Source organism: Pongo pygmaeus, chromosome 21, assembly GCF_028885625.2.
Source record: "Pongo pygmaeus isolate AG05252 chromosome 21, NHGRI_mPonPyg2-v2.0_pri, whole genome shotgun sequence".
Taxonomy (NCBI): domain Eukaryota; kingdom Metazoa; phylum Chordata; class Mammalia; order Primates; family Hominidae; genus Pongo; species Pongo pygmaeus.
This window is the reverse complement of record NC_072394.2, coordinates 59277881-59290923: the sequence shown is the minus strand read 5'-3', so window position 1 is coordinate 59290923 and position 13043 is coordinate 59277881. Positions and strand designations below refer to the sequence as shown.

General features: G+C 47.4%; 1 pseudogene; it reads right to left on the bottom strand.

Annotated features, from left to right (window-relative positions):
- Positions 1-12411: 12411 nt before the first annotated feature.
- On the bottom strand, positions 12412-12843 carry LOC129021588 (small ribosomal subunit protein eS4, X isoform-like; annotated as a pseudogene).
- Between the last annotated feature and the right edge of the window lie 200 nt (positions 12844-13043).

The window sequence follows — 13043 nt, the reverse complement described above, 5'->3', positions numbered from 1 at the left end:
ATTTGTATTCTTCCCAAATAGACATATAATAAATTGCCTTCACTGCACAGATGGGGCTGATGGAAATGTCGTCTTTTTTTTTTTTTTTTTTTCTGAGACGGAGTCACACACTGTCGCCCAGGCTGGAGTGCAATGGCGCAATCTCGGCTCATGGCAACCTCCATCTCCCGGGTTCAAGCAATTCTCCTGCCTCAGCCTCCTGAGTAGTTCGGATTGTAGGTGCCCACCATCATGCCCGGCTAATTTTTGTATTTTTAGTAGAGACAGGGTTTCGCCGTGTTGGTCAGGCTGGTCTCAAACTCTTGACTTCAGGTGATTCGCCCACCTCAGCCTCCCAAAGTGCTGGGATTACAGGCAAGAGCCATGGCACCTGGCCTGGAAATGTCACTTTTAATCATATAATGAGCTGACCTCTATCCATGTGCCTTCTTCTGCACCCTCTTACCTGTTTAGTTGATTCTATTCCTATGATTCTGTCCCACTGAGTCTATTCCTATGTCGATGCCAGACTGTTTTGATTATTGTAGCTTTCAGCCTTGTTTCAATTTCTGCCTCATCTCCCTGGTTCAAGTCTTCCAGTAAAGTTATAGAACCAATGTGTCCTGTCCTTCCCCAGCTTCCAACACATAAACAAATCTTGCTCTAATTTTGTGTGGAATTACTCAGAATTGGTAGACATAAAGACTGGATATCTTTCTACTAATGAGGCTGAGATAAGGTCTCTTTTCAGTCTAGAAAGGGCAAGCCCTGGGGCAGAACTCATATTAAAGCAGTAGCTCGACCAAGGTGATTTAGTGCCCCCGACCCCCCCAGGGGACATTCAGCTAGGTTTGGGGATATTTTTGGTTGTCATGACTAGGGAGGGTGCTCCTGGCATCTAGTGGGTAGAGGCCAGCGATGCTGCTCCACATTCTACAAGCACAGTCCCCACAACAAAGCATTATCTGGTGCAAAACGTCAACAGTGCTGAGGTTGAGAAACCCTGGGTTATCAAATCAAAATCCAAACAGGTGGCCCAGAGGATGGCCACAAGGGCATAGAGTTCTCAAATGATTTACCTGTGCTTCTGGCCTAAGGCTTCTTCTGACTTCTTTCAATGAAGGCAGCACAGAGCAGAGTGTGGGAGATCGCAGGTTTCTCGCCCTGAGTGAGGCTTAGCAGCATGCCAGGGTCAGGTTCAGTCTCCCTTTCCTCTTAGGCACCCTCCATAATGGTTAGAATCACAACGACCTCCATAAAATTAGCCTTTTCCATATATGGATATACATATTTACTTTCTTTCGTTCTTTTTTTTTTTGAGATAGAGTCTCGCCCTGTCGCCCAGGCTGGAGTGCAGTGGCGCAATCTCAGCTCACTGCAACCTCCGCCTCCCAGGTTCAAGTGATTCTCCTGCCTCAGCCTCCGGAGTAGCTGGAACTACAGGCACATGCCACCACGCCCAGTTAATTTTTTGTATTTTTAGTAGAGACAGGATTTCACCATGTTAGCCAGGATGGTCTTGATCTCCTGACCTCGTGATCCACTTGCCGCAGCCTCTCAAAGTGTTGGAGTGTTGGGATTACAGGCGTGAGCCACCACGCCCAGCCTTACTTTCTTTCTTTCTTTCTTTTTTTTTTTTTTTTTTTTTGAGATGGAGTTTTGCTCTTGTTGCCCAGGCTGGATCTCAGCTAACTGCAACCTCCGCCTCCTGGGTTTCAGTGATTCTCCTGCCTCAGCCTCCCGAGTAGCTGGGATTACAGGGGCCTGCCACCACGCCCAGCTAATTTTTGTATTTTTAGTAGAGACGGGGTTTCACCATGTTGGCCAGGATGGTCTCGAACTCCTGACCTCAGGTGATCCACCTGCCTTGGCCTTCCGAAGTGCTGGGATTACAGGCACGAGCCACCGTGCCCAGCCGCTTACTTTCTTTTTTAACATTTTAAATCAACCTTATAGAGATCTAGTTTACAAAGTATAAAATGCACAGATTGGGTGCATTGGCTCACTCCTGTAATCCTAACACTTTGGGAAGCTGAGGTGGGTGAATCACTTGAGGCCAGGAGTTCAAGACCAGCCTGGCCAACATGGTGAAACTCTGTCTCTACTTAAAATAGAAAAATTAGCCAGGCATGGTAGTGGGCACTTGTAATCCCAGCTACTGGGGAGGCCGAGGCACGAGAATTGCTTGAATCTGGGAGGCGGAGATTGCAGTGAGTCAAGATCGCACCATTGCACTCCAGCCTGGGTGACAGAGCGAGACTCCATCTCCAACAATAAAATAAAATAAAATAAATAAATAAAATAAAATGCACAGATTAAGTGTTGGGTTTATAGTTGTGAGCCACCATGCCTGGCCCAGAATAATGTTTGACCGAATGTCTGGGCACCACGTTTGCCTTCATCTTGACACCTAAGGTGAAACATCATAATGTCCAAGTGAAGACTTGGGGGATCCCTATGAAGATTTCTGGAGCCCTTGGTGGAACAGGTGAAACTTCTGAGCTTGGGCACCTAATTCCACCCGGAAGACTTTACGCCAGGCCAAAGAGGAGGGCAGGAGGGCTGAGTGGCATCAATAATGAGGCTGAGACCCTGCCTGGGTGCCGACTCTGTGCCAGGCACAGTGCATTATGATTTCTGGGCATTTGATCTAGATAAGATCCTCCTCACATCCCTGAGATAGAAACATGGGGTTTGACTATTTCACCCACTGGGGAGTTGGAAGACTGTCTAAGGCCCCAGAGCTAAACCTCAAACCTTGGGTCCAGAGCTTGGTACTAATCAGGACGCCCTCCTGCCTCCCACAGGAAGGGGAAGGCCTCTTGGATGTGAAATGTGGGGTTCAGCTTAACCCGTAATGAGCATTAGTGAAAGACTTGTTCCTCTGGGGCCCGCTGGGCATGGAACAGGCACCGCCAGGAGGTCAGGGATGCGAATGCCCAGCCCTGCACAGCAGGAACTCCACCCGACCTGGGCCCTGTGCACGAGGTCATCTGAGCTTCACGATGCCCTGCGAAATGGGTCCTTTGAATATTTCTATTTACAGATGAAGAAACTGAGGCTCAGGGAGGTTAGGAGGGAACTTTCAAACTTTGTCAGTGTCAGAGCCAGCAAGGCCTCAAGTGCAACCAGGACCAAGGCAGCTGGCTCCACATGAGGCTGCACTGACCTGGGGTCCCAGGGCTCCAGGTTCAACCCACCTTCATCCCTCACTGGAAGCGACCTAACCGTTCCATGCCTCAGTTTCTACACATTTAAAATAAAAATGATAGCCGGGCGTGGTGGCTCATACCTGTAATCCCAGCACTTTGGGAGGCCGAGGCAGGTGGATCACCTAGGTCAGGAGTTCGAGACCAGCCTGGCCAACATGGTGAAACCCTGTCTGTACTAAAAATACAAAAATTAGCCGGGCATGGTGGTGGGCGCCTGTAATCCCAGCTACTTGGGAGGCTGAGTCAGGAGAATTGCTTGAACCCGGGAGGCGGAGGTTGCAGTGAGCCAAAATTGCGCCACTGCACCCCAGCCTGGGTGACAAGAGCAAGACTATGTCTTAAAAAAAAAAAAAATTAAAATTAAAATGATAGCCGGGCATGGTGGCTCATACCTGTAATCCCAGCATTTTGGGAGGCTGAGGCGGGCAGATCACTTGAGGCCAAGAGTTCGAGGCCAGCCTGGCCATCATGGTGAAACCCCATCTCTACTAAAAAAAATAAGAAAAATTAGCCGGGCAGGGTGACACCCGCCGGCAATCCCAACTACTTGGGAGGCTGAGGCAGGAGAATCACTTGAACCCAGGAGGCGGAGGTTGCAGTGAGCCGAAATCGAGCCACTGCACTTCAGCCTGGGTGACAGAGCAAGACTCTGTCTCAAAAAAAAAAAAAAAAAAAAAATGAAAATGATAGTCTCAACCTCTTGGGATTTGGGGGAGAGATAAGTGAAAAGTAATGTCTGCAGAACGCTTGGGGGCTTCGAAAGCCGGACGCTTCATCCTAACATAGGCCTCATTCAGGCTGTGCCCAGGGTCTGCATGTGTCTGTGGCATGGGCACCTGGGAAGGCCTAAGTGGTCCCCTCTCAGGCCAGGTGTTGAATCACATGCATCACCTTTCAGACTGGCCACCCAGGCCTGCCCAGGTCCCTCCATGCTGGGATTCCCCACCTCTGCCCCAGTTGTCAGTCTGGGGCATTCATTCCACAGATTCTCAGGCCCTGTGCTGGGGAGCTGAGAGTCAACCAAAGAGGCCAAAATCTGGCTGGCGTGATGGCTCATGCCTGTAATCCCAACAATTTGGGAGGCTGAGGAGGGAGGATCGCTTGAGCCCAGGAGTTCCAGAGCAGCCTGGGCAACATAAGAAGACTCAGTCTTTACAAATAATAGAAACATTAGCTAGGCATGGTGGCATGCGCCTGTGCTCCCAGCTACCCAGGAGGCTGAGGTGGGAGAATTACTTGAGCCTGGGAGGTCAAGGCTGCGGTGAGCCATGATTGCGCAGCTGCACTCCAGCCTGGGCGACAGCGAGACCCTGTCTCAAAAAAAAAAAAAGAGGCCCAAAATCCCCGTCTTCAGGGGGCTTCCCATCAACAGTGGGAGACAAACCTTCGCACTTGGTGGACAATTCCATAACCAGCCCGGCATTTACAGAGGTGATACAGGAGGGTGCTATGGGAGGCTACGGGTGGTCTGGTCCAGTCCAGGGGTGAGACAGCTTCGCAGCAATCCTGAGGGTCTTGAAGGATGGAGAAGATCCTTAGAGGAAGCAGGGGGAGGGGAAGGGATAGCAAGGCCCTGGGGCAACCAGAGCGCAGCCAGAATTGGAGCACTAAGGGTGGGGTCAGGAGCTGGTTCTTTCAGTCCACAAACATCCATCCTCTTATCTACCTTGCTCAACAAAGTATTTGGACCACAGCGAGTGTTTAGTAAATACGATGCTTTTCTTAAGCTGCATGGGCGGTGGATAAGACTTCTCGTTCCTGCAACAGATACACTCTGAGCACCTCCCAGATGCCAGGCCTGGTTTGGGGACCCCGGGGAACAAAAGCAACAAAGCCCCTGATCTCACAAAGCTTACCATGATTGGGGAGGATAAACCACCGCAAACAAATACTTAGGACGCTGTCAGGCAGCACTCGGAAGGAAAGAGAAGAGGCATGGTGTCTTAGAGGTCACGGCAAGTCCTCTCTGTGAAGGTGACTCCCCACTGCACACATGGGAACCCCAGAGGCAGATGTTTAGAGATGTCCCCCTTAGGGCCAGGCAGGCAGCTCAAGCGAGATTCTCACACCAGGTGCTAAACCACTTGCTTTAAGATTAAACTATTCCCCTGCTCGATTGCAATACATTTTAATATAGCCTGTGGCCCAAGCAAAAGCCACCCCACAGGCTGTTTAGGACCTAAGGGCTGTGAGCACTTGGGAAGTTCAATGCTACAGAATGTAATGGATCCATCCCCCCATAGTATCTATAGGACTTACAGAATCATACAGGTACATGCTATAGGGTAAATGCAAGAAGGGAGGGTGTAGTGTCCAAGAGTTTTTAGCTAATGCTACGTTTAGGTTCTCAAACGCTCCCGTCAATTGAATTAGACCCCTGCCGACAGCGAAGAAGAGAGCCTGTGTCCTGGTAAGTTCACCTGCAATGGATGTTCCACTTGGTACACTATAACGAGTAGGAACTCCCCAGCTTCTCCACAGAAATAACCAGGATTAAGAAGTCTGTAGCCCTTGAGTCCTTTTTCTATATACTGTATTTAAGTACATATTTCTGCACACAGCTTTTATAAAGAAGATCTTACTGCTCTTTTACATGAATTTGCCAAGCAACATTCTTGGCCATTCTTTGACGTTATCTACAGCTATGTCTCATTTTCTGTTTGTTTGTCATTTTAGCATCTGCACACCCTGATGGTAGAAATGGTATGGTGATGACAACTCTTCTGGTATTTACTGTATTTACTGTATTTACCTGTATTCCTTCTTCAGTGAACTACCTGTTTAAGCTCTTTGCTCATGTTACCACTGCACTATCTTTTTAGTGTTCTTTCTCTTCTTCTTCTTCTCCTTCTTATTTATTATTATTATTATTACTATTTTAAAATGGAGTCTCACTTTGTTGCCCAGGCTAGAGTGCAGTGATGCCATCTCTGCTCACTGCAACCTCTGTCTCCCGGGTCTGGTCCAAGTGATTCTCCTGCTTCAGCCTCCAAGCAGCTGAGATTACAGGCGTGGACCACCACGTCTGGCTAATTTTTGTATTTTTCTTTCTTTTTTTTTTTGAGACAGAGTCTCGCTCTGTCGCCCAGGCTGGAGTGCAGTGGCGCAATCTCTGCTCACTGCAACCTCCGCATCCCAGGTTCAAGCAATTCTCCTGCCTCAGCCTCCTGAGTAGCTGTGATTACAGACATGCACCACCACACCTGGCTAATTTTTGTATTTTTAGTAAAGACGAGGTTTCACCATGTTGGCCAGGCTGGTCTTGAACTCCCAACCTCAGGTGATCTGTCTGCCTTGGCCTCCCAAAGTGCTGAAATTACAGGCATGAGCTACCACACTCGGCTTAATTTTTGGATTTATCATAGAGACGGGGTTTTGGCATGTTGGCCAGGCTGGTCTCGAACTCCTGGCCTCAAGCGATCTGCCCACCTCAGCCTCCCAAAGTGCTGGGATTACAGGCGTGAGCCACCGCTCCCAGCCTTTTTATTATTATGTTTAAATGGTGCTCTACATATTTAGAGAAACTTCTGTAGTAATCAACTATAGAAATTATCCCTGAAAGTGTAGTTTCTTTTTTTTTTTTTTTTTTTTTTTGAGATGGGGTCGTGCTCTGTCACCCAGGTTTAATCACTCAATTGGGGCTCACTGCAGCCTCCACTTCCCGGGCTCAAGCAATCTTCCCACCTCAGCCCGCTGAGTAGCTGGGACCACAGGAGCATGCCAGCACACCCAGCTAATTTTTGTATTTTTTGTAGTGATAGGGGTCTCACCTTGCTGCCCAGGCTGGTCTCAAACTCCTGGCCTTAAGTGATCCTCCTGCCTAGGCCTCCCAAGGTGTCGGTATTATGGGCATGAGCCACCGCACCTGGCCCAGTCTTCTTTTTATTAGTCTTGTATCAAGCATTCTCATATAATTTGTTTTTTAGGTATGGGTCTTGAGCCCGTGTGGAACTGTGGAATGTGCGTCTATACGTGTTTGGAGTTTGAGGAGGAAGCCTCATGTTACTGTTTCCAAATGAATAGACTTCCAGTCGATTAGCCCAATGTCATTTACTTAAAAATCCCTCCCATTTGAAGGGCTGTCTTCATCATTTCCCTGATTCCTGCATATTCTTGGATCCCTGCTGGACTCTGCCATGCTGTGGGTGAAACCACCTATTGGACACAGATACCGGATGGAGCGCAAAGGCCTTCGCCTTGTTTCTCTGCCTCCTCTCACCGACTCCACCCTCCACAAGAACTTTACCATCTCTTGGATTTCTCCAACTCTACACGATTCCCTCCTCCGCCAAAAAAATTTTTTTCCTTTAATTTTGAGCAGAATTACTCTTAATTTGTAGATCCCTTTTGAGAGATCTGAGATCTTTATATGAATGAGGCTGGTCCCTTTTAGGTATAGCTGGAACAACAACAAAAAAAGCCAGCTCTTTGATGCAGAGCCCTCGGGCTAAAAAAAATAAAATTCCAGACAGGTGACTGAAGGATAGCCACAAGGGCATAGAGTCCTCAAATGACTCACCTGTGGCTCTGGCCAAAGGCTTCTTCCGGATTCTTCTGCTCAGGGCAAGGGTGTGGCAGCACCAGGCTCCCAGCCCTGAGGTGAGGTTGGAGCAGCACCCAGGATAGGGTGCAATTTATTTTCAGTGAAAGAATTGTAGCCTCATTCCACGTAGGAACTCTTCCCATGGGTAGGAATCAGATGTATTAAAAAACAATCACTAATCAGGTATTGATCACTTTTAGGCACTCTCATTGTTTGGAAAATCATAGTAGCTTTCATTCAACAAGTATTTCTCCTACTCCTTCTGTGTCCTAAGGGTGGGTATATGGCAGTGTGTGCGTGATGATTACTTCCTGGCCTGGGAGAAAAGCAATGAGCAAACAAGTAGTAAGATGCATGGCCCAGCATCTGGAGACAGGGCCACAGGGCAAAGTAAAGCCAGAGGGGGAGGACACCTTAGGCGCTGGAAACATTTCTTTTTCTTTTCTTTTCTTTTCTCTTCTCTTTTTTTTTTTTTTTTTTTTTTTGAGACTGAGTCTTGCTTGCTCTATCACCCAGGCTAGAGTGCGGTGGTGTGATCTCAGCTCACTGCAACCTCCACCTCCCAGGTTCAAGAGATTCTCATGCCTCAGTCTCCCTAGTAGCTGAGATTACAGGCTGGTGCTACCATTCCCAGCTAATATTTTAGTAGAGACAGAGTTTCACCATGTTGGCCAGCTGGTCTCGAACTCCTGACCTTAGGTGATCCGCCCACCTCAGCCTCCTAAAGTGCAGGGATTACAGGTGTGAGCCACCGCACCTGGCTCTGCTGGTGCAATTTCAATAGGTTTGTTGGGGAGGCCTCACACAACTCATATGTTAACAATCACAACCTGAGATTACTTTATTTCTTTATCATTTATTAGCTTCTTGTCTGTATCTTGCACTGGAATAGGAGCCTGTCAACGGCAGTGACCTCGTCTGTCCCCAGAGGCCTGGTTGACGTTTAACACATGGTGGGCTCGCACTGCTGGTGGGAAGACTCAGTGAAGCTGCTACCAACCAGCAAGATCCAGGCCTCAAGAAAAAGTAGATTAATTCAGAGAGGACCACCCACCGCCTTCCACACGGTGGAGATCGCCAACCTCAAACTTTCATGATCCGTTGGTTTTAGTCCAGTGGTAGTTCAGTTCCACTGGATCTGGGGCCCTGGGCCTGGGATTTTGCATTTCTAGCAAGCTCCAGGGTGGTTTGGTGGCCCCACCTGGGGATCACACTCTGAGCACAGCCCTTGAAGACATTCATTTAAGTGCTTTACAATGTTTGCCAAGTTTCCAAAGCTTTCCAGCTCTTCCTCTGGTCTCATTTAAAAGCACAGAATTGAAAAGGGGACCTGTTGTTAGATGGTAAGAAATTATTATTCATTTATTATTATTATTTTTTGAGATGGAGTCTCACTCACTCTGTTGCCCGGGCTGGAGCGCAGTGGCATGATCTCTGCTCACTGCAACCTCCCCGTCTCTGGTTTGAGCAATTTTCCTGTCTCAGCCTCCCCAAGTGCTGTGATTACAGATGAAGTCACAGAGTTAATAAATGCCTGGCTTATTTATTTATTTTGAGATAGGGTCTCACTCTGTCACTCAGGCTAGAGTGCAGTGGCACAATCATGGCTCACTGCAGCCTCAACCTCCTGGGCTCAAGCAGTCCTCCCACCTCAGCCTCCCAAGTAACTGAGACCACAGCCTTCCACCACCACACTGCGCTAATTTGTGCGTGTGTGTGTGTGTGTGTGTGTGTGTGTGTGTGTGTGTGTGTGTGGAGATGGGGGTCTCACTCTGTTGCCCAGGCTGGTCTCAAATTCCTTGCCTCAAGCCATTCGGCTGTCTTGGCCTCCCAAAGTGCTAGGATTACAGGCACAAGCCACCGCACCCAGCCCAGAAATTTTTATTAACGTGTACTTGGAGTGATGATCACACTGGGGGTTAGAAAAACAAACAAGCAAGAATGCCTTTATCTGCTTAGATGCACACTGATGTATTTCTGGGTAAAATGATATGAGGTCGGGGTGTGTTTTACAATACTGAGAAAGGAGGGATGGGTGGAGGAGAGGGATGGGTGAAACCCAAGCGGCAGAAAATGTGGCAGTTGGGACCCCCATGGGTAGGCCAGGCACAGTGGCTTACGCCTGTAATCCAAGTGCTTTGGGAGGCTGAGGCAGGAGGATTGATTGAGCCCAAGAGTTCCAGACCAGCCTAGGCTGTTCTCTACAAGACCCCGTCTTTACAGGAAATTTAAAAATTAACCAGCCGTGGTGGTATGTGCCTGTGGTCCCAGCTACATGAGAGGCTGAGGCAGGAGGATTGCTCAAACCCAGGAGGTTGAGGCTGTAGCAAGCAGCATTTGTGCCGCTGCACTCCAGGCTGGGTGACAGAGCGAGACCCTGTCTCAATTTATAAAAAAGAAAAAGGGCCAGGCATGGTGGCTCATGCCTGTAATCTCAGCACTTTGGGAGGCCCAGGCAAGTGGATCACTTGAGGTCAGGGGTTCAAGACCAGCCTGGCAAACATGGTGAAACACCGTCTCCACCAAAAATACAAAAATTAGCCGGGCATGAGGCATGCCTGTAATCCCAGCTAATCCAGAGGTTGAGGCAGGAGAATAACTTGAACCCAGGAGGCGGAGGTTGCAGTGAGCAGAGATCGTGCCACTGCACTCCAGCCTGGACAATAGAGGGAGACTCTGTCTCAAAAAAAAAAAAAAAAAGAAGAAGAAGAAAGAAAAAGAAAAAGGATCAAGCACAATAGCTGCTGCTCTTATTCTAATTAACATCAATATTATTTAAAGGGCAGGGTTGGGTGCAGTAGCTCCCACTTGTAATCCCAGCACTTTGGGAGGCCTAGGCAGGCAGGAAGAATGCTTGAACCCAGGAGTTCAACCTGGGCAACATAGTGAGCCTCCATCTTTACATACAATTTTAAAATAATAAAAATTGGCCAGGTGCAGTGCCTCATGCCTGTAATCCCAGCGCTTTGGGAGGCCAAGGCGGGCGGATCACTTGAGGTCGGGAGTTTGAGACCAGCCTGACCAACATGGAGAAACCACGTCTCTACTAAAAATACAAAATTAGCCGGGCGTGGTGGCACATGCCTGTAATCCCAGCTACTCAGGAGGCTGAGGCCGGAGAATCGCTTGAATCTGGGAGGCAGAGAGGTTGCGGTGCGCCAAGATTATGCCATTGTACTCCAGCCTGGGTAACAAGAGCGAAACTCTGCCTTAAAAAATAATAATAATAATAATTAAGGCCTGGTGGTCAACTGTTGTGCCTGTGCGCTATGTGTAGAAGGGTTTCAGATCAGACTCAGAGGTACTCATTTTGTGGGTCATCATCTTCTCTTTCCTTTCTTCCTTTCTTTCCCTTTTTTTCCCCCCTTGGAGGGATGGTTTAATTTCTTTCTCCTCCTGTAACCACACCCAATGCATAGCCATCAAAATTTGCTGCAGAAAACCCGTGCTATTAGCATTTTCTCTTAACAACAGTATTTACTTACAAAGGAACAATTCCAGATCTAAGGGAACATTGTTTATGGTGGCTACCTGGAAGTGGGGAAGGCAGATGTGTGGTGGGTGGGTAAAGACAGAGAGACTTGCATTTTTTTCCACTTGATAACTTTGTTAGCTTTTGGTATTAAATATACGTATGCCAGGAAGGCATACGTATATTTTGGTTATAAAATACTCTTAAAATATGTATAAGTGTATTGCTATGGAACACATAAATGTCCATCTTCCTGGCTTTTTCCCAGAATTGAACATTATTCCTGAGGTTAATAGGATATTTCTCTCAGGCTCTGCCCTGGTAGGTGCTCTTCCCATACCAACAAGTAGGAATTGCCTCGCTTCTCCCCAGAAGGAAACATGGTAAATATCCTGTGAGTCCCTTTTCTATATATTTAAGTACACATATCTGCATGCAACTTTTTTTTTTTTTTTTTTTTGAGGTGGAGTCTCGCTCTGTCACCCTGGCTGGAGTACAGTGGCACCATCTCAGCTCACTGCAACCTCCACTTCCCGAGTTCAAGTGATTCTCCTGCCTCAGCCCCCTCTCGTAGCTGGGATTACAGGCGCCCGCCACCACACCCGGCTAATTTTTGTATTTTTTAGTAGAGATGAGTGTTCACCATGTTGGCCAGGCTCGTCGTGAACTCCCGACCTCAGGTGATCCACCCGCCTCGGCCTCCCAAAGTGCTGGGATTACAGGCGTGAGCCACCGCGCCTGGCCTTGCATACAGCTTTTATAACGAGGATCTTATTCTTTGCAATTTTATATAAATCTACCACCTGGCAATATTCTTGTCCATTCTTCTGCATTATTATCTATGCCCATATCTCATTTTGTTCTCTACTAGCCTTTTCCTCCAGTTTTGTTAAGCTGAAACTGACAAATAAAAGTTATGTATATTTACAGTGTACAACATGTTTTGATATAATATAATACAATTGTGTATAATACAATATAATATATATATATAATATAATATAATACGATTGTGTATAATACAATTGTGGAGCCTGGGCACGGTGGCTCACGTCTTCTTTTTCCTTTGGGAAAAAAACATATATACACACATACATACATATAAATATATATACATATATATACAAATATATATACATATATACATATATATGTATATATATGTGTGTGTGTGTATATATATATATATATATATATATTTGAAGGATTCCTTTTGTGCCCACAAAGATTTTTCTCAGTTTGCACAAACTTGTACTTGGCCTCCTCAGGTGTGATACGATGTACAGCAAAGCGACCCTTGGTGTCACAGATCAGACGGAAATTCTCTCCCAACTTGTCAACGCTGTTGACATCCATGAATCCAGCAGAGTAGGTTATATCAGTACGGACCTTGCCATTGATCTTAATGAACCGCTGCATGCAAATCTTCTTTACTTCATTTCCAGTGAGGACATACTTAAGTCTGTTCCTTAGGAAAATGATGAGGGGGAGACACTCTCTCAAATTGTGGGGACTGGTGGATGGACGAGGAGCAAACATACCAGTCAATTTAGTCAGCATCCAGTGCTTTGGAGCTGCTACCTGCTTCAGATGCTTCTTGGGACCACGAGTCATGGCTGCGTTAGGCAAGGAAAGAGGACCTCCGTCTTCTGGTGCGCGTAGAAATTGGGGCCCTAATTTTTATATTTTGCAGAGACAGGGTCTCCCTATGTTGCCCAGGCCAGTCTTGAACTCCTGGGCTTAAACTATCCTCCCACCTCAGCCTCCCAAAGTGCTGGGATTACAGGCATGAGCCACCGTTCCCGGTCTTTTCTCTTTTTTTTGTGAATACGACAAG